The sequence below is a fragment of the Ambystoma mexicanum genome, chromosome 7p (genome assembly GCF_040938575.1).
Source record: "Ambystoma mexicanum isolate Mex_15411 chromosome 7p, UKY_AmexF1_1, whole genome shotgun sequence".
NCBI lineage: Eukaryota > Metazoa > Chordata > Amphibia > Caudata > Ambystomatidae > Ambystoma > Ambystoma mexicanum.
In genome coordinates, this window is record NC_090939.1 from 369,947,827 (window position 1) to 369,968,939 (window position 21,113).

Consider the following 21,113-nt stretch of genomic DNA (forward strand, 5'->3'; position numbering starts at 1 on the left):
AGGGACATGGGGCATAGTGTTTGGTTGGGGGTAAGGGGGCCCTGGGGCATAGTGTTTGGTTGGGGGTGAGGGAGCCCTGGGGCATAGTGTTTGGTTGGGGGTGAGGGGGACATGGGTCATAGTGTTTGGTTGGGGGTGAGGGGGACATGGGTCATAGTGTTTGGTTGGGGGTGAGGGACATGGGGCATAGTGTTTGGTTGGGGGTGGGAGCCATGGGCATAGTGTTTGGTTAGGGGGTGAGGGGGCCATGGGGCATAGTGTTTGGTTGGGGGTGAGGGGGCCATGGGGCATAGTGTTTGGTTGGGGGAGGGAGCCATGGGGCATAGTGTTGCACTCCAAGAGTGAACCCAATAATAAAGCTAAAACAGGCACAATTAGGAGATGTACATCCTTTGCTTTTTGAGGAAACCTGACTCAACGAAGGCCATACTCCTCTTGGGCAACCCAAACAGCAAACTATAGCAGTCCAAAATAACGGAATGTCCAATCTTGGGTCAATAAAATGTATATAATTTAATTAAACAGACGAGAACTATACCCGTTTTCGCAAATTGGTAAAAACTCACATCTTCAAATAAATTGCCCCCAGTCTATTCCTAGCCAGAGTAAACTTATATGGTCGTCCCGTCCTCACTGTCTAACGTCCTATGGTCTGTCCTTCGTGTCCTTGTTTCTGCGCCCCGAGGCTTGCAAGCTACCGGCGCAATATAAATATTAAAATAAATAAAATAAATAAATACAATAACTAATAGAAATAAATTATAACAATGAAAAATGTGTAGTACAAAATGTAAGTTTGAAATGCAAATAAAAATTGTTACCCCTCAAAAACATATTCTTTTTCCATGTGTTTAATACAAATTGGGGGTTGAAAAAAGCCTCCTGCCACGCCCCGCCTACCGCCCTGCCCACATTTACTTTTCGGCCCACTATAGCCCTCATGTAAGGTACTTTCGGCCCTCTGTCAAAATGATTTGTGCACCCCTGCTCTAAATGATGCCTTGCGTGCCAGCCTACAAAGCTTTTCTGAATTGAGCATGTTCTGCCCACACCAGTGGGTGGAAACAGACTGTTCAAAGTAAGTAAATCAGAGGAAAACTGCGTCATGGCCCCCAGAAGTGTTGATAAAGGGCTCTACAAGGAGAGAGATGAACCACTTTCGGCATTGATAGGGCTGCGGAGGATTGCACTTTCAGTCTGCTTTATGACTTTTTAAGTTTTGTGTGGCTCTCCTTTTCTTGTCAGGGGCTTTGCCTCTTGCTTTGCAGCTCCGTTGTGCCTGTCAACCTCGTTCTTCTCTGCTCACCCAACTATGTGGGTCACCATTACCTGGGTTCCTTTAGCCGGGGACCATGTTGGGATGTTGGCATCTCGGATCATATTTCTCGAGACTGAGAACCTCCTGGTGTGGTCTGGCGGCCTCCTGATCATGCTCTGGTGAGAGATCCATGTTCCAGTCATGGACATTACGGTGTCTTCCCTTCAGGTAGGAAGTGTTGTTCTACTGGCTCTTTTACACACTTCTATTTAATTGTTATTGGGACATGCATGACGATTCTTCATGACATGTAGGCCTGCTTTCTTTCTAAATGTGCATTAAGTTTGCCATGGAAGTTTGCAGAGCTGTTCTCGAGAACCTGCAATTGTGCACTGTAAATGTTGTTTCCTGCACACTGTCATGCTCGCCGCCACACATGCTTATACTTTAGCAGTGCTTTTTTCAGAGATTCTAGCAACCACAGGTTTTTTTGCTGTGAGATGTTTGCAAATTTGCGCCAGTATTCTAGCATTGGTGCATTGGTAAAAAGAAGTTGCATTTTGTTGGGTAGCCTGACTATTAGTGTTAAATGGATACCATGCTATCCCAGAATGTTATTCATCACAACATGTGAATGCTTTGTGTTTCATATTCATTTATTTCATTTAGAAGGATCGCCATTTAAATCCTAGAATCCTAGGTGCATGGAATTCCCTGGCGGTGTGTGCCCAGAAAGTCTCACTTAACATCCCAAGTGTAGCAAGGGCATTAAGGGGGGCTTTGGGTGCCCAAGGCCGATGAATTCCACAGCTGCAGGGTGCTTATGCGTTTAGCACCCAGGGGTTGGCCTGTTATTCTCCCTCCCCGGCCCCAAACCGAGAAAGCAGTTTTTGAAGGGGTGCTTGACGCTATGGCCTTTATGCTAAGGAGGAATTCTGCCACTCATGAGTGCTGGTGCTGTTTCTGTTTGGTCCTGATGGGCGTTATACCACTACCAGCTTCACTGTGGTGTTGATGTTAACATAGCATTTGAATGCCATTTCTTTCAAAACTATTTGTGCTGGGGGTAGATAGAGCAATGGCGTATAGGCTAGAGGGATTCTACCACTTCATGTATTGGTCCTGTGGGGAACTGGTAATGTATAGACATTTGGTAGGATGGGGTTTCTGGGGCTGGAGTAAGGATTAGTGAACCACGCTTCGATAATTCCTAGAAAGTGCCTTGGCAGATACTGTTAGCTTTTTTGTGGCAGATCTCCTGTTAATATTGCCTATCTTTAAGGGGGAAGAAGGCAGAAATGCAGTTTATCATCTACTGTGTGTGTCACTGGTGAATCAATGGAAAGAGAATACATTCATTTAACACAAGCACACCATGTATACATTTCCCATTACCTTGCCTAAGACCCATATGCTATTTCTGTGCCCTTCATTACACGGGCAGAGACGTAGCCTTTCGGCCTTAGTGGGTTGAAATATCAAACAACTTTCTTTCTGTGACCGGAGGATAGCACAGGGGCAACGTGCTGTTCTTGGAAACAAAACCACACCGGACAACCGAGGTTCGAATCTCAGAGCCGGCTTAGAAATTAAAGCGCGTTATTAAAAATATATATATATATATATAAATAATGCATGACTGAAAACCTAATCATAAATTAGCAGTGATAAGGCTTTGTTAAGTTTCTGCATGCAGCCTCTTGTGCCTAAATACGTCGAGAACATTCGTGAATCCAATGACAAGCCATATGTTGTCTTGAACGTGCAGATTCTGCCAAAATAGGCCATTGGAAGCTAAGAAATAACTATCTACCACCGGGCTGTGTACTAGAAATAAATTAATTTAAAAAGCATCGGATGGCACATTGATGCTGCACACATTGAAAGAGCAAGAAGGGTGAACAATGGTTCCCATCTATTCCATGAAATAAATCGCAAATGAGCAAATATGCCCGTGACAAGGTGAAAATCGGGCTCTGTCAGAGTCCAGATTCATATGCGCACTTATTGCCAGTATTTGCTATCAACAAACTCATTTATAGATGTACCCTGACACTTACTAGAATGGAAATATTTGACATTAGCGGGGAACGTGAAGATATGTGCCGGTTCAGAGCATAACACAATAGGTAAACTGATTGGAAAGGACACATTATTATGATAGTGGAGGAATACCTCCAGTTGCTCTGTTTACATGCTAAGAGTCCTAGAGGGTGGATATTTTTGCAGCAATGTCTCCGGAGGTCAACCCCACCATTGCTGCTGGCATTTCTGCAAACCTGCCCTTTTCGGAGCGTACCACTGGTGGAGGTGGTATTCCTGAAATACCACGGGCAGTATTACAGCAATGTCACTGCCGCTAGTGGTAACCTCTAAATGCATATTGTTTTACTTTGTTTCCTACCCCTTTCAACCTTCAATCTAAAGGTGAAAATGGATAGTGTACAGTAGTGTCTCATACCACTACTGTACATTTTTTAAACGCACAAAAGTGTCCACTCTGACTCTTTTCTGCGTTACAAGGGTGAAGTGATGAGAAGGCAGGCATCAGAGAGGCCCACCAACGTCCCCCCTTACAACGTTAAAGTGTAAATACTCTTATCACTGAAATTGAATGGAGGCGTCTGCACTTCCCTTCTGTTCAGTACAGTAATCCCTGATTAGAACCCTCGCCACCTACTGCTAACTTCCTTATGTGTCAACCTGTCACGTTCAATGTACTATCCTCTTTTGTGTCTCTGTCTCCTCGTATGCGCCCCGATGCTTGCGAGCGGTCGGCGCTCTACAAATAAACAAATCAATAAATAAATAAATAATACAGTTAAAGAAGTTGCAAAAACGTGTTTGGGCCAATTTAAAATGTTTACCTCCACCTCTGGTGTCGAAGTAATACTTTACTTCTGGTGACACTCCAGTTGAATTCTGCCAGAAGCAATAGTTCCAAACCCTGAATCTGGCAGATTATAATTCTAGCAATATTTTGCAAATACCGCCAGAGTTACTGTTGAGACTAAACTCATAATGACCCCCTTTTCTTTTATGCTGCCTCACCTAATCAGCTCTGGGTTTACTTTTGGGGATAGGGGAGACCATCATAATTGATTGAATAATTGATGCTGGTGAGTTGAAATTGGGGGACTGCTAGTAAGTGGGACTAATGCTTATCATCTCTCTTCCCCCTTCCCCACCCCAAAGAGATATCCCCCATTTTGTGAAGGAGTGGTGAAAAGATGCTACATTCTTCGACTGAGTGAATCTGATATGAAAATGTTTGAAAGAGTATCAAGATTTGTATTTTGGCAGCCAGGAATATGGAGTCATCTATTACAAAGCGGTCCTGTGAAGAGGGAGATTATTGGATGGCATAGGGGTGATATTGGAGTCTGGGGATCAACTCTGTTCCAGGATGTCGTCCAGGGAGGGAATCCCCCAGATACTCATGCCTCCCTTGCCTTATGTGTAAGAAGTTCATTACTACCCCGAGAACCGTCCTATGGCCCTAGAATCAGACCAGAAATGTTGAAAGAGGAAGCTGGAAGAATGAGGGGAGAGCAACTGGGGGCCTCGTGTCATGTGAATGTGCATTGGGGTGTTGACAATTGTTCCAGAACGCTATTGGAGAAGATATTGATATATATTCCAGTTTTTATGGTACAGTGAAAATAACAGGTAGTAATTGATGATGTGGTACTGAAGACAACTGAGATAACTAATGGGAGGTTGTATTTGCTTCATTTGGGATGGTTAATGGGCACATTTATGAATATAGTTAAGGAGATTTAATTGATTGAAGATTAGTAATTTTGATAGTTTGTATTATAGATTGATAGTGAAGTGAAGCACCTGTTCTCCTGATTAAGGGTTAATTAATACCCAAAACCTGTTAAGTTCAGAGAGGATACCCAGCATGGACAAAATTCATCGACATTTATAATGACATTTTGCACTGATTAAAATGATTGATTGTTGGTCTTTACTATTGTTTGAAGTTTGAAGTGGCTTATATTAATTTACAGAAGGTGCTAAAGATATTTGGTCTGTGACTTTAAAATTACTCACAATGTTGCTTTTTTTTTACAGAAATAGAAAAAAGTGGTCAAGGATGACCGGCACACAGCCACCAAGAAAGACACACAAAGACGCTGAACCAACTAAGAGTGACTCTTTAGCCCAATGAGATGGCAGGCCCATACTTTGGAAAAGAAGGTTTTCAGGAATATACAATCAACAATGCAGTTCAATCCCAATTCCCCAGCTAGATTTTAAAACAGGTCAAATGCTTTTAAAGGTGATTTGAAATTAATGGGAAAAATGCTAAAAATGGATTTTAATTCGCTAAATTGATTCAGAACTAATGAGAGTTGCTTTGGATTGTCCAGGTAGACATTAGCAATGATTGTTCAATGATTAGCAGATGGAAAACGAAATTCAGAAGTTGAAAGCAAGAAATAGCTATTTTTATATGAAGTGAAATTGCGCCAAATGCAAATCGCTGCAAACTTTTCAGCGCGTGAGAAATGTAATTACAGAAGAACAATATGGTGCTTATCGTGTTTGAAAGCCGAGGATGTTAGCTTCGAAATGACATTTAAATTTCGTTCCTAGCACGTACGGTTCAAAAGTTACAGAGGTTTTAGTAAAGGTAGATTTTTCTCAAAAAGGGCCAAGATTTTAAAAATGAGATTGCGCTTTTGAAGATTTACGAACAAGGATGGGCTTATACTAAGGTATTATGAAGATGCAAGATACCCGAACGGTCAGCCACCAGAACAGGGCGCCTCCGCTCTGACTTTTTTCCGCCGAGACACTTGTCTTTCTTCAGAAAATATATTTAGCGCAAAGATGATTATTACTACAATTATCACAGAAGTATATGGATTAGAGAAGGATTCAGAATAGACAAAAGAGATTCTATAATGCAGTTCTGGATATGTTGGAATGGGTTGGATTGGATTACTTAATACTAAGAGGTTGGTTATGGACAGTTCTACGTTAAATAGTCATAACTATGGTTTGCAATGGGCCCATCAAAGATCTGGTCAAAGGTTTGGCTGGAATTCGCTCACCACCGAGCAGGTCTCAGGCGCTTGGTTCTGCTCTCAGCAAGGCACTCTGGTCTGCATGGCCTCTTGGACTGGATCTGACGGGTTCTGGGTTACAGCTCTGCTGGACTGATCTGGATCTTTGGTTCTAGCAAGGGCTCTTGGCCAGAAGCAGCCAAAACAGCACAGCCAGGCTGTTGAATTGGTTAGGCCCCGTGGAGGTTTAGGGGTTAAAATCAGGTTGCAAGATTTTAAAGGCCCGCTGAGAAGGGTTCAGCTTTTTGGGTTGGGCCTCTGCTTCAGGGTTCTGGAGTCTGGATATGGGTTCTTCCTGCAGAGCGCTTCACCGGTAGATCAGTGTTGGGTGAATGTGTGTGTCCTTGTCTGTCCTAAGCAGTCCCTATTTATGTATTTTTCCAGGGGGTGGGGAGGCTGATTATACTATGCCAAACCCTCTAAGAATCTGATAGGTCAGAGAATTCCCTCTCCCCTGATTTGAGAAGGGAACAGTGTGTCATGATGTGCCATCATGTGTCAGAGTGACACTGTGTTTATGGTCCAGAGAAGAACCCTCCCCTTTGTTTCTACCACGAAAATCAATTTTTCCTAAAAAACATATTTCCAATATTTCCAACTTGTTAATAATACATATTTACATTTCAGATTAACTCAGTTACGTTTCTGTCAAAACCTCATCTTTCTACGAGTTTTGGTTCACAAATGACAGTTTTTCCCGCTTTTGGGTGGTTACTCAGTATCAGTTCTGTACCAATTTTATTTACATACATGCACATACCATCTGGGCATATTCCTGTACACTTTCATATTCCTAACATAATCGCAATAGCTAGAATATGAACATTTCCATGGTTCAGTCTCTGAATATTGCATAGATTCCAGATTAGTTTTAAACTGTGAGCGAACCTTTCATTTTAATAACCTATAAATTCCATTTTTCTATCAGTTCAGTACAATTTGCTATTAGTCTTTTTCTCAAACATATTTTCTGTGCTTTCTGAATCCACAAATGGTTTGTCTCCGCCTCCAAGGTCTTGGCTGGGCCAGAGAGTCAAATGGGCTTGTCTTCCTGGGCAGTTGGTTTCTGTTCACACCCGAATTAGCATTTTCTTTCAGTTCAAGGAGCCCATTGTTGTCTCTTTCCCAGAGCAGCAGAGTAAGTCTCCTCCTCTTCTCATTAGCATCCAATTGAGATATCCTCTCCTTTTGGTGGGAAGGAAAAGGGTGGTGTGTTCTCATTGGGGGAAAACCTCTTTGAAGTTTTAGCTGAATCAGGTTAACTTATAGTCAATTGTGACATTGTTCCTTGTGAAAAATTACAGTTACAAATTTAAAATAAGAAAACATATCTTCAATTCCAGTCTTTTTCAACATGAAAATCAATAGTGGCACCCTATATTGCATTTGATGGAAGTCCCTTCTTTCCCCACACTTAGATTTTGAGACACAAGTTTAACATGACAGGTTTAGAGATCGCCAGCTTCTGACAGAGTCGAGTAGAGGTATTGCGCCTATTTTCCACATATTTGTCCAAGCCAGCATCTTTAAATGTGGATTTTCTTCTGATAAATGTACTTCTGCTGACATTATATGTATGTGTATTCTTGAAGCAAAATGATGTTTAACATCCAACAAGGAGGTTGGATCTTTTGTGTGGTTTGTGAACCATGATTTTTGCAAATTTGACAACCAAGAAAAACGGATTCCCAAACAGCTCTGTGTTTCTTTTGCAATCATCATTGCTTTTTCAAGTAGTTTCAGGCTGCTCTGTGGGTAGCCCAATGGTGGGTTTTGGCAGTGGTCTCCTGTGTTACCACTAACATAGGCAAACGGATGCACACAGCGCACAGTAATTTTGCAGGGCCTGGACTAGTGGGTTAAAACATCCCACAGTCCGCATCTCACAAGAAACCCCCTGAGGGACAGGGATGTTTCAGGAGGACAGAGACATGGTTTCACATTGGGCCAAAGATGGGAGAAATGACATATGAGTCCATTGGCAATGTTTCGGCACACAGGCCTTTAGGGTATATTCTTATTTTCCATTTGCCTTTTGGTACTATACAATTATAGTGGGCCAATGACTCAGAAGTGCAAGAAATAACCAGGGTATGTGCCTGCAGTGGGATGATAGGGATGAAAGGCAGACCGGGCAGAGCAATACAAGTAAAGCACATTTTACAGAAAGGGAGAAACAATGGAGAGATTTTTGGTGGTTTTAAAATGCACACTTTCCAAGAAAAAGCCTATTCATTTTGCGTTCTGCTTGGTGGACCTGATGCACGGTGGGCGCAGCTGCAGAGGGACAGGCATCAACAAATCGAATAGATGGACAAAAAGTTGGTTAAAAACACAGCAGAAAAGTAAGATGCATTTGAGGGAAAGTGGGTGTGAGTAGAAGGAAAGGTGAAAGCACAGGGTCCACCACACTGAGTTTGAAGAGAAGGACTACAAGTGTCGGGAGAGTGTGTGGTTCCTCTGTAATAGGGCTACTCTCTTTCTGGGGTGATTAATGGACTCAACTTGCAGTTTACATGGCCAGCGTTGGGGTGACTACTTAACCTCCATCCCTGGGGTTGCATCCATACAAATATTCGGGTGGTTGTGTAGTCTCTGGGGATGCCTCATTCAGTCGTTGGGGGTCGTGAGGTCTGTGTTGGGATGTGTATTCTCAGTCTAAGCCCCAGGCACCCTTTCACACTCCTCAGATCCAGGCCATGCCACGCTGGACCCGGTACAGGGATGAACCACGGAAAGCCCAAAAGGGGCAACATCCATGTCATTCTATTGGTCCACTCAGGTCAGGCATCCTTGATTACCTGGCAACAGTTAGAGGGCAAACCCCCAATGTTGTCATGCAAAAGAAGGTCTGGGAGTCCCTCTACCGGCAAAAACACAGCTCATTGACCTGTTCCTGGTCGGATGGCCCGGGTAGAGCCTCAACCACGCTTTTGCTCACTGCACTTTTCACAGAGGAGAAATTTCTATATGCATATCAGTCTTTGTCAAACCCAAAGGCAGTCCAGCACCGAAATGCTAGGCAAATCTACTTTGAACAAGAGTACCGACAGCATCCCCAGACACGTGTTTCGGCCTAGTTGGCCCTCATCAGTGAGGTGGAACTGTGCCTCGCTGATCATTTCACATTTCAATTTCACGTTCCCAAACTTAGGCAAACCAGGTCTGGCTGTACTGCATTTTAGCAGGATTCTCTGTAGACCCAGCCCTAGAGTAACCCCAGTACCCCAACGGCCATTAGGTAATCTGCCACTAACAAGTGGGGCACTGACAGCCATCCACGTGAGTTATTGTGATCTTTTATGGGCCCCTCAATCCCATGTGCATCCTTGATGAGGCCTCCACATATAACTCATCGGTGACAATGTCAAAATTACAATCCTCCCCTTAACAGAGTCACAGTTTAGCACTCTCCACTTCAGAGGGAGCAACTGGATGAAGTCTCTTCAATTTAGGGCCACAATCAGACGGGTCTCTGGATGTTGGATTTTTTGGAGTATGCCAAAAGGCTGAAAGATGGACTGGTGCAGCTTTGGTAAGACTACCTGTGATGGGGACATGTAGGACGGGACCCTGCAGAGGTGTCCCAAATGAAAGAACACTATTTGTCACAGAACCAGTACAGGGAATTCCTTCCCAAGCTGCAAAGAAAGGCCACCACCCACCTAAAACATGCCATGCCAGGGTGCTCAAAAGCATGTCTCTCTGAACGTCAATTCATCATAAATCCTACACTCACGCTCAGTATTTCTTTCCGTGGTCACAGGTCATTCAAAATGGCTGTAGAGTCTTTCTGTGGCCACTGCTCTTCAGATGAGCCTACATGACATGAGGCTCTCTCCAAGAGCGGCACCCGAAGACCTGGCATTGGCGGCATGGACAGTTCTAGGTCATGAATGCGGGCTTTCTAGGATTCTACTAACAGGGAGTGCTAGTTAGGCCCTGCAAGCAACAAAGTATTCACTCACGTCAACCCGCCCGTTGTGGATCAGATCCATGCATCCATCGCTTATGGTTGAGGTGAGCCAAGGGCCCTTATATTGGGGTAGTTCAGTCCTTTGTGCATAACATGACTATGGGGTGGTGCTGCACAAATGATTCTTCCCTTCTGATATTTTGTTTGTATTTTCAGACCTGCATCTTAAATGATTGTCCCTTTTTGCAAAGGTTTTACACGTGTCTCTTCCCATTCAAAGTATTTCCAAACTCCCATTCTGATTTAAAGTGTGTATTGTTGGTCATATTGTAGTTTATGTTTGTTAGGACCTGTTTAGTGTTGCTCCCATAGGATTTGTTTTGATCAAGTTAAGGATTTTTGCACACTTTTCATTGTTTCACAAAGCCATTTTCAACAGTCATTTTAAAAAGTGTAAATGTCCCAAAAACATGTTTCTCTCTTGTTTGGGGAGGGAAGATTATATTCAAACACTGTATTATGCTTTTCATTCCTGAATACCTGCTGATTACTTACTTCTGTGTAGAACTGCTCATTTGTGAATTAAGAACTTTGCAGGGGAAATATTAAACTAAGCGCTATCTTTTCTACAAACCAAAAATGTTCTTTTTCCTGTGTTTTCTATTCTGTATTGCTATAAGTGAATTCAATTGCCTTACTTACTTTCTGATTGTTTTGTCACCACATTGGTGATTGCTGCCCCATATATATTAAAACTTATGTGTGATTTGAATTTTAAATAATAAATAAATATTTACTTTTACCAACCAGCCTGATTCCTGGTCCAGTGCGACCTGTGCGGTATTTTGAGAAGGGTGTGATATGAGTGGTATATCACTCAGAATATTGAACCTATAGACACAATAAATATTTCATTTGCGTATTGCATGCTAGGTTGAGACCCGGGTGTATTGCTGGATTGAAATCCTTAACGGATTTGGGGGCTCGTGCCGTGATTTTGAGTTCGAGGTACCACCCGTGACAGTCTAACACTGCATATAAGCCTGCAGGGTACAGACACCTTGCTGGGTTGGAGTACTGTGCTACACTGTGCAAGGTACTCAGGGACTCTAACCCCTTCAATGCAATGAACTCTGCCACATTCATGTCCACTGACTCATATGAAACAGGGGCCATGGGGATGGTAGACTTCAACAAAATGGGTAAGATGGGACTGACAGATTAGCGCCTCCCAGAAATTGATGGACGGGCGTCTCTGTACAGATACCCAAATGTTAGGGCTAACCTCTCTGATCAGGAAGACTCCTGTGAGGGGAGAGTCAAGGAATTGGATCCTCAAAAATACTGCCTACCAAAAGATCAGTTTGTAGGATTTGGTGGGAAACTCCAAGAAATCAAGCCCAAAAAGAGTATCCTAAAGACCTCTTCCCAGCTAGGGCAGTGAGGGGGGTACTCAGCCAATCCTGGGAGAAGAGAAGAGTCAGAAGACTCTTCTGAGAGTCACAGGCATCAAGAAACTAGGCCCCCACATTATGCAAGCCATTCTCAAGCTCGCAGAATCAGGGAGTGCCTAGAGGATCAGATAGCCACCTCAAGTAGTAGTGCCTCTGAGTCAGAGGATGAGTGGACACTGGTGACTAAGACCAAAAAGGCCAACAAAATCAAGAGGGCTCTACAAACAGATCCCCTGAAACAAATCAAGGCCATTAGGAGCGTTATATCTCCCTATCACAAAAATGCCAAGTATTCTGTCTGGGAGCACCTTGAGTTACACAAATAGATTATGGATACTTTTCATCTGAAAGATAGTCAGAGTTGCATCCAATATGTAAAATTGACATTTTCCCCTGAGTACTCCAGCTTATTTGCGGGGCTGGAGGATCAGAACCACTCAAGATGGTCCACCTACAGGGTGGCCATCTTAAAACACTTCTCAGTCCATAGAAACCCCCAAGAGGCCCGCAAAGCGGCCTACAATCTGCAAAGTGGGGAAGACCAGGCCCCACAAGAATTTGTGAAAGAACTTAAACGTGCCTTTGTGCAGACCACCAGGAGGGTGCGCACAGACAGTAGGGAGTTCATTAACACCTTTTTCCATGCACTCCCCAAATACATCATGACCCATCTGGTGATGGACTTTCATGATTGAACAGGCAACCCATATTTATGACGTGCAGAAACCTGGAAAGAACAAAAATACCAACAAAAACCATAAACCAGCCAACACCCCTGCTACTGCTAAGGTGGCGGAGGTGAAGGTTGCCCCCATTTTAGATCTGGAGATAGGGGTGCCTAAAAATATACCTATCCAGAACTTACCCAACCAAAGAACCAGAAGGCCCTCGGGCCAAACCCAGACAGGTAGTTAGGGAGGTAATCCCACAAACGGGACCCCTAACTCCCCGGACTACATAAGCCCCCGATACAAGGGCAACAAACCCATCCTGGAGTATGTGTGGACTCCCCCAGCCCGGGGGGGGGATCCAACCAGGTAGCTACCAACCCAGGAAACTTCCCTCCTAACTTTCCCCAGGAGGGCAGTAATCCCACAAATGCTGGGTTGAGCTTCTTTCCCCGGTAACCGCAAAACTTCAACCCACAAAACAACCCTCCTTTCTTTCCTCACTTTCCTGAGCCCAGACAGCCCAATCCGGGAGAGGGGAGGCCAAGGGTGGAGGTTACCAGAACTATCCCATCCCAGGATATTATGGGAGAAGGGATAGCTACCCTTCCTGTGATCCACCTAGGATGGACCAGAGACACCCGTACCAGCCAGAGCAGGTGTCCCGACTGGAGCACCAGGTCCAGAACTTGTCCCAGGATCTGGGTCGCATGTTGAGGGCTCAGCAGAACCCTCAGATGAACATGGCGGCCCAGAACTCCACAAACCAAGGGTCTGGTTCTCCAGAGCAATGACGGGGAGAGAATCCCGACAACTCACCGGTTCCAAAGGAGGAGGCACAGGGGAAGGAAGATGTAAAGCCTTACAGGAAGCTTCCTTCCCCACTTGTGAAAATCCCCTGGAAACCCAGGGACCGGAACCAAAATGTCTGCAACCCAAGAAACAGAGGGCGGGTAGGAGAAATAAAGGACCTAAAAAGACCCATTTTGTGGAGGAGGATAGTGTCCTCCAATTTGAAGGAGAGGGGTCCTCAGAGGACTCTGGGAAAAAGATCTTCTCCTTCAGGGATGGGGGAACTACTCCCAAAGTAAAATGGGTCCCGAGAGATCCTAATGAAGACTGGGTAAATGTAGGGACTGATTTAGAATCGCCCACCACTGAACCCCAGAATGATTTCTTGGAAAACCACACTGCCCAAAAATACTCTGTGGACTGCCTCCAAAAAGTGGGGGGCGGCCCAGAATTAGAACCAGGGGAGACCAAAACTCCCCCAATATCCAACTGTCCTATTTGTTTTGCAGATCCCCAAGCTCCCACACAGAATCATGCCCAAACCTATTCTGGGGACTGCCTCCAAAAAGGGGTGGGGGGTGGCCCAGACACAGAGAAAGAAGATTCCCTAGCTCCCCAAAGCCATTCTGGTGACTGTCTCCAAAAAGGGGGGGCAGCCCCAAATCAGAAAGGGAGGAACCCGAGACTCCTCCAATCACTGAGCATGAAATGTCTTGCTCAGATTCCCAAACTACCCAACTCCATTCTAGCGACCGTCTCCTAGAAGGGGGGGAGAAGCAGCCCAGAACCAGCACAAGAGGAACCCCAAACTTCACCAACCACTTCTGTTGACTGCCTCTAAAAAGGGGGGGTAGCCCAGAATCAGAAGAAGGGGAGCCCGAAACTCCCCAAATAGCAGGGTGTCAACATTCTTAGACAGATTCCTCAACCCCAACACCGTCTCTTCACCCAACTATCCCAGTGTCAGAGTCAGAAATAAGTATATTGACCACCCAGCTTGCCAAGAATGCCCATTACCTTTGCCCATTGGAGGAGAAAGAAGGTAGAGTCTACGCCTCCATCCAAGTGCAAGGGCAATGTGCAATTCCAGCAATGGTGGACACTGGATCCCAAGCAACTTTACTGTCAAAGAGGATCTTTGAGCAGCTAATTCAGGAAGGGGGGAGAGATACCAGATCCCTCTCACGCCTCTTCCTGGACAACTCCAGAACTTTGACAGGAAGGAAATTCCTGTTGAGGGGTCTGCAGAGCTGGAAATTAAAATTGGGCAACACAAGATGAAGCACTCGGTCATAGTCATGGCGCCAGAGGGAACCCCCTGTCTATTAGGGAATTACATCCTCCTTAGGTTGTCTCCCCTATTAGACTGCGTGAATAAGGTACTCTGGACCGAGACTCACAGGCCAATCAAATTAAAACAGAGTGTCAAGCATATTAGTCTAAATGGCAAATGCCACATGGTTGAACAAAAACCAGACCAAATGAAGTTCTATCTTCAAAACAATGACATAACCGACTTGACCATAATTGCTGTGGGACAACAACCGGGTGATGGGAACGCCTCTCCATTTCTGCAAATCAACCTTCCTTCCAGTCTCAAGTGGCATTACACACTGGAAGGAGATACCCTGAAATTCTATACTAATTCACAATCAGAAAATCCCAAGTCCATAACCAAAAATTGATATCAAACCAGCACAAAGCTTAGCTGGCATTCTGAAGAAGGGCGAGCAGCTCTTCCTCCCGATTTAGTTAAACGACGGGAAGGAGTCTGTCCTCCCCGGAGTTCACTTGAATAGTGAAGAAAGCTTCATCAGCGAAGTATTATTCAAGAAACTCCCAAAAGACCAGACCCTACCCGCCGTAGAGTCAGTGCAGCAATGGGTATGGGGCCTAGAAATGCCCCGCTCCAAACATCTTCTGCTTAGCAGTTGCATGATCAAAATTTCTAGAGATAAGAAAAGCATAGTACATAATTGTTGGGTTGTGCGAGGTGTTCCTTCTGCCTTTTATATGAGCAGTCACATCCTCAACCAACGCAAGATTAATTTGGACCCCAGTTATTGCCAAGCCCGGTCCCAACTGGAGAGTAAATCTCAGGCTCCTGGCAGTCCGAAAGAAAGCCTTCCGGTCAGCACTAGTGTACGGTAGGAAATGGAATTTCAGAAATGGAGGAGAGGTCACCATCCCAGGCCTCACCTACAGAATCCACATCCCCAAGGGAAATTTGACAGAAGGGGAAGACAAGTGGGTCCACATGAACCAGCTAAAGAGTTGCCATCCCAGGCATGCTTTGCGGCAAATAGAAGAGCCTACAGAAAACCCAGAGGGAGAGAATGATGGAACATAGGAAATTGTTGAATTATTATTGAATACATGCGAGGAATATTTTAAATTGTTGTTAAATGCATGTGGGGAATATTGTAAATTGTCACTGAATACATGCGTCTTTCCCACTGCGGAAATTCCCATTGGAGCAGTAGTGGGAACATTTTCATACTGGGTTATGTTCTGTTTTCTAGTATTGGCACTAAGTATACCTAATCACCAAGGAGGACCTCCTCGGGACCCGGGAGGAAAAACCAAAGAGATCTGGAGTAGTATCGCTCCTATTCCAACCAGAGCTGGCGAGGAGAGCGTGTCGCATCATTAGCTGAGGTAAGAAGAACTTACCACCATGGAAAACGGTGTTCTTCACATGGACAGAAAGAAAAATCCCACATGCCCGACTTCCCCACGACTGGAAGTCAAGCTGAAGTCGGGGGGTGTTTATGTGGGATATTTTGACCCATGCCAATGTGCCCCACTGTACCACTTTACAAATGGGGAAAGAAACAGCCAAAAATGGATGTGCTAACCCCTGCGTGCGCAGAAATCTGCAAAACTGCGTGTGGGTCACAATCACAAAAGGCTACACACCCCTGCCACACACTGCAGGAGCATGCCAGTGGGTGCTGTTACATTTAACATGAAGCAAGGCCACAGAATGGGGCTAAAAACCGAAAATGAGTTTTAAAATGCAGCTTTGCAACCTTCAAAGTGCTATTTTGGTGCTAGATCCATTCATTTTCCAGTGAATCATAGAATTTAAAAGGGTTACAGATCATCCAGGTGGCTCAGAGGAGCCGGGCCTCACTGACTGACAGCAGCTTAGAAATGTATTTCATGAAAAAGGCAGCCCAGTAACATTGTTTTCAGTTCCACAGGTAAAATGCGGCTAAAATGGCAACATGTAACAATTTCAGCTTTGCAGAGAGAACTCCAAGCAAAGGCTGGATACATACATCCAGATGGCAGACAAATCCCAGCACTCAAAGACAGAAATAACGCTGAATTAAATGTGTGTGTGCTGCATAAGAAAATTGGATGTAAAAGGACTCCGTCTAAGGTGCTTTTTCCATGAAGAAAGTGCAAAATGGCCTGTTTATAATTATGTTTTGGGTTAAAAGTTTAATTCTTGAAGAAAAGTCAAAGGATTGCTAATGTCAAAATAAACTGATAACTTTGTTCATTTCTATGTTTTAATGAAAGATGTAGGTAACTTAAAGTAAAACCCACTTTGGAGTAATTACGATTCTGTTTGACAGCTTCAGCCTGGGAATGGGTAACATCTCACTGCTAGCAGGAAGGCCTAATTGCTATGGGGAAGCCTCGCACACTCATAACAAAGACCCTCATTAGACATTCGTCTTTGCTTCAGGCACAGACAACAGAAGGCTTGCACCCCCATCCTCCCAGAGGAGGGGCAGGATGTGGAGGAGGCTTCTCAGTAAACTTCAAAGTGACCATTTGCTCACTTGTGAAGAAAGAGAAAAAAAAACCTGACATGGATTTTGAATGGAAATGAACTTCATGACGTTTAACATGGCAGCCAAAATAAGTAGACGAGTGAAAAATACAAACTTATGAACCTGAACTCATGCTAGACATTTGAAGACGTGATTGAACCTGGTACTGCATAAGGACAAAAGTTATACTGAAACACTGATTGTGCCAAAACTATTAATGCTGCAAGTCTAATATTGTATACCCATGTTCTAGGGGTGATTGCACAGATATGAACTGAATTAGGAATTGTTAGGCCAAATGTTTATGATTAAAATTGACAAAATTCCACAGAAAGACAAAGCCAGCTCTCACGGACGTAGGAGTTGGAGGTAAATGTAACCCATAAAATATGTAATGCATGTGTCCAATTTCATTAGAGGGCATAATTATAGAAATGTGTATTTGTAGGAAAGTTAGATTTTGATCCATATCACTGTGGGAGTTCCCAAGTCACATCATAAAATATGACAGCTCTTTCTGTCTTCTAACCAGAACAAGGCAAGTGCCTTTGACCTATCACAGCCGAGTGGGTGTGGACTGTAATTCTGCCCCTACCATAAACTGAGTGATGTCACTTGGCATGATAAATATGGGAACCACACAACACTCACACACTGATTCCTGACTACATCCTGATTTCCGTGTGACTCCCTGCTCCTGACATCTTCATCCTGTTCCAGAACTTTTCCTATTGTCCTGATTCCAGACTACTTTGCAAAACCCAGGCCTCAGCAATTGCTGAACTCTCTTCAGCTAGGCCCAAATCCTGAACCATCCCAAAAAAACTTCAGGGAAATAATTCTGATCCGGTCTGGCTTGCCACCATTCATGCTTGCCTGCTGAAACTCGCCATCCTGCTAATCTACAGTGTCCAGTGACCAGAAGGGCCAATCCAGTCCAATCCAATCTGAGGTGCAGTCCAATTGACCAGAACCGCCCAACTGACCATCCCGCCAGAGGTGCCCTGCTGCCTCTAGACCCAATCTGTGATTACCAGAACCTGACAGTCCAATCTTAATTTACAGTGGACTGTAAGTATAAACAGGAATCATAGTAACCTATAGTATATTTGCCATGTCCTACCCCAATCTCAACCCATCCTCTCTTTAATTTAAGAACTTGTAATAGTGATAATTTATTTAAAATCCTATTGTTTTGTGAAAATCCCAAACCCTTAAAATCATCCCACGGGTAATCAGACTGAGTCCTGCAAGGTGGACACGTCGGTGCTGGAATACGTTTCCGTGGACCACTCTGGAGCTTACTGTGTTTCAAACTGGTAACCAGCCTGAATACCCTAGTTTAGAGCATAATTGTCATTGTAAAAACTGATTTCAGTTTCCATTTTCATGCCTTTATTTTCAAAAACACCTCTCATTCAAACTTGTATAACTTCTTCAATTGTATAGCTAGAGACTTAATTTCAACTCTCACTTAAACCTAAGACCTGTAGCTATACACATCCACAACCAAAACCAAAGTGTATTTGACTCGTTTTTATTAAAAATTTCACATTTCTGCAAAAGTTTTACACGTGTCTTTTCCCATTCAAAGTATTTCTAAACTCCCATTTTGATTTAAAGTGTCTATTGTTGTTCATATTGTAGTTTATATTTGTTAGGACCTGTTTAGTGTTGCTCCCATAGGAATCTTTATCAATTTAAGGATTTGTGCACACTTTACATTGTTTCACAAAGCCATTTTCAACTGTCATTTTAAAAAGTGTAAATTTCCCAAAAACGTTTTTCTCTCTAGTTTGGGGAGGGAAGATTATATTCAAAGAGTGTATTCTGCTTTGAATACCTGCTGATTACTGACATCTGTGTAGAACTGCTCATTTGTGAATTAAGAACTTTGCAGGGGGAAATATTAACCTAAATGCTATCTGTTCTACAAACCAAAACTGTTCTTTTTCCTGTGTTTTCTATTCTGTATTGCTATAAGTGAATTCAATTGCCTTACTTTCTGATTGTTTTGTCACCACATTGGTGATTGCTGCCACATATATATTAAAACGTATGTGTGATTTGAATTTTAAATAATAAATAAATATTTACCTTTACCAACCAGCCTGATTCCTGGTTCAGTGTGACCGGGGGGGGGGGGGGGTATTTTGAGAAGGGTATGATATGAGCGGTATTTCACTCAGAATATTGAAGCTATAGACACAATAATTAAGTATTTCATTTGCGCATTGCATGCTAGGCCGAGACCCGGGTGTATTGCCGGATTGAAATCCTTAACACCACGTTCCGCAGACCATAGAATGGCCGTTGCTAGGTAAAAAGAACCATTGCAGTTTCAGAATATCATCATTAAATGAAAGGCTTTGTTGGAGGATCATACAAGGTTACAAAGTTATACAGTAAGGTTATGCAGTACATGCACATATCAGGTGCCCTCAGTGCATACAAGGTTCTGAAACTGGATAATGCAATCTATTTCGCAAAGGGTAGTACAAACAAGGCTATTAGTTGCCTTAAATGCGTACAGGTTATGTAAAATATGTATTAGGACTAATAATGTATTATGCTGTTAACAAAATCAGTACATGGCACTCATCCATTAAAAAATGTATGGTGAGTATTTTATGTTTTTTTTCTCCCGTTTGTACATCTTTCTCTCAAGTCCCATAGTGTCCATGGTGAATCTCAGTTCCTTAACATTCATGAACAATAAAACATGTTCTTTTTAATACCTGGTGATACTACTTCATCAGGATGTGTTTTGGCCTGTTCTTTAATTGACTATTATTGCAGCTAGTAGCCATGTGAAACACGATTATTCGGAGCATGCCATTTACTAAAGTTCATTTAAAAAATGATTGTATTCTATGATGTACCTATTAAGCCATTTATTTTACAAGCTCCTAGACATATATTATGCACAACCTAATTTTGAGCATTCCTGCAGTATGTTTCTGGGATTTCTGGGGCTGAGGCTCGCACTACAGCCAATGCCCTCTTCCAAACTTACAGTGCCCTGTTTCCCTTCCCTTGCACTTCCCCCTCTCCCTTTCCCCTTGCTCTTCTCATTCTCGCACATGCACGATGTGAATGACACAAAGCCCTTGTCTTGTCCTCCCTCTGTCTTCCCTTCCTAGTCTTGTCGTGCCAAGAAACACATGTGTACAGGCGTGTTATAAATGGCTTATCATATCATATCATGTTTGACGCTGTTATCCTTTATGTTCATATGGCCTGCATAAAGTTATATAGGAAAGATTAATTAGGAAATTCAAATATCCATTGTGGGGAGGATATTGGGGGCCATATTAAGTTTGGGCTATTAGGTTTCAGTTTCGACACATATACTCCGAAACTATTGCATTAGAGTACAGATAGGGATAAATGGCATACAGCTTGTAGGTGTTGTTTGGTTATTTTCCCACCCATTGACTGCCCATGGCCATGATAATCTCTATGGCCATTCCCACCCAGTTCCTAATCACCCCTCCTCCTACAACACCTACTCATGGGAACTCTTTGAGCTTGCTTTAATCAAGCCTCATCATCAAACTGTGCGCTGGATGTTCATGCCAGTTATTTTTCAAAGCAGTCGTCTAAGAGTTAGTTACTTAATTGAAGATGTAAACCGTATACTGGTGTAATAAACATTTTTTAACCAGTTCTGTCTTCAGCCACTGGATATATTAGCAATATGTGTGTCCTTCACTAAAGTCCTGTTAAAAACAAGCATTGGCATAGCCAACAGTGTTGGCTTGTGTATAAGTACTAGGCAATTGCTAGACACTATTAGATGCCAAAGTACTCACACCATTTTTCACCTTCAACCGTCAATGGCCAGTTAATAACACTACGGCTCTGCCTGACAAGTGCCTTACGCAGCCCTGCACAAAAGCCCAAACGGTTGGCAATGTCAATGCTTGTTTATGAAATACAAGTTGGATGAAGGGGACCACTGTTTGCACCTATGTGCTGTTGAGTGCACTGAATCCAATTTTAAGCATTGACAAGGCAGTAATCGGGCATATTTCTATGTTCTCTTCAGTTGTCTTCTTTCTCTTCTGAAAAAAATAAATATTGCCTTTATGGCATTTATTAATGGATTTCTATGGAATCCGCCTTCTCTTTAACAGGTGCTTAAGTAAATCAGATC